This window comes from Chrysochloris asiatica, unplaced genomic scaffold (assembly GCF_000296735.1).
Source record: "Chrysochloris asiatica unplaced genomic scaffold, ChrAsi1.0 scaffold00314, whole genome shotgun sequence".
Classification (NCBI taxonomy): domain Eukaryota; kingdom Metazoa; phylum Chordata; class Mammalia; order Afrosoricida; family Chrysochloridae; genus Chrysochloris; species Chrysochloris asiatica.
Genome location: NW_006408832.1, coordinates 346,168 through 346,880, shown reverse-complemented (window position 1 = coordinate 346,880; position 713 = coordinate 346,168). Strand labels below are relative to the sequence as shown.

General features: G+C 40.7%; 1 protein-coding gene across 1 annotated transcript in view; it reads left to right on the top strand.

Annotated features, from left to right (window-relative positions):
- The window catches only part of ANKMY1 (ankyrin repeat and MYND domain containing 1), a 42,197-nt gene that overhangs the window by 24,965 nt on the left and 16,519 nt on the right, over positions 1-713 (top strand). The gene's annotated exons all lie outside the window — the stretch shown is intronic.

Below are 713 nucleotides of genomic sequence, written 5' to 3'. Positions count from 1 at the left end.
GAATGATTGTAGCCGTTTCTGTATTACCTTGAGCAAAACTTTGCTTGCTTGAGATATCAAAGAGATTGTACACAATATACAAGTGTGCATGTATGCCTGTGTATGTGCATCCATGTGCACATTTGCATACAAGCATGTGTACCTGTATATATGAGTGTGCTTGCATGGTTCCAGGTGTGTGATATGTGTGTGTACACATGCACATATATGCATGTGTGCCAGTGTGTATGTTTGCATATGTGTGTGGTTGTTTGTGTGTGTACAACGACATATATGCAGGTGTGCCTGTGTGTATGTTTGTGTCCTGTGTGGTACATTTCTGAGCTTACACATGTGTACACATGTGCATGTATATGCACCTGTGTTTGTATGCTTTCAGATGTTTGTGCATATGCACACATGTACATACATGCCTTGTGTGTGTGTATGCTTGCACACTTGCAGATGTGTGCATATACATGTATGCATGTGTGCCTAAGTGTGTGTTTACAGATATTTGCAGATGTGTGTGCGGTTGTTTGTACACATACACTTATGTGCACATGTGGACATGTGCTTATGTGTATGTAGATGTGTGTGATCTGTTTGTGTATGTACAATTATGTACATATGTGCATGTGTGTTTATGCGTGTGTTTGCAGATGTGTGTGGTTTGTTTGTGCATGTACATTTATGTGCACATGTGCACGTGTGTGTGTGGTGTTTGCAGATGT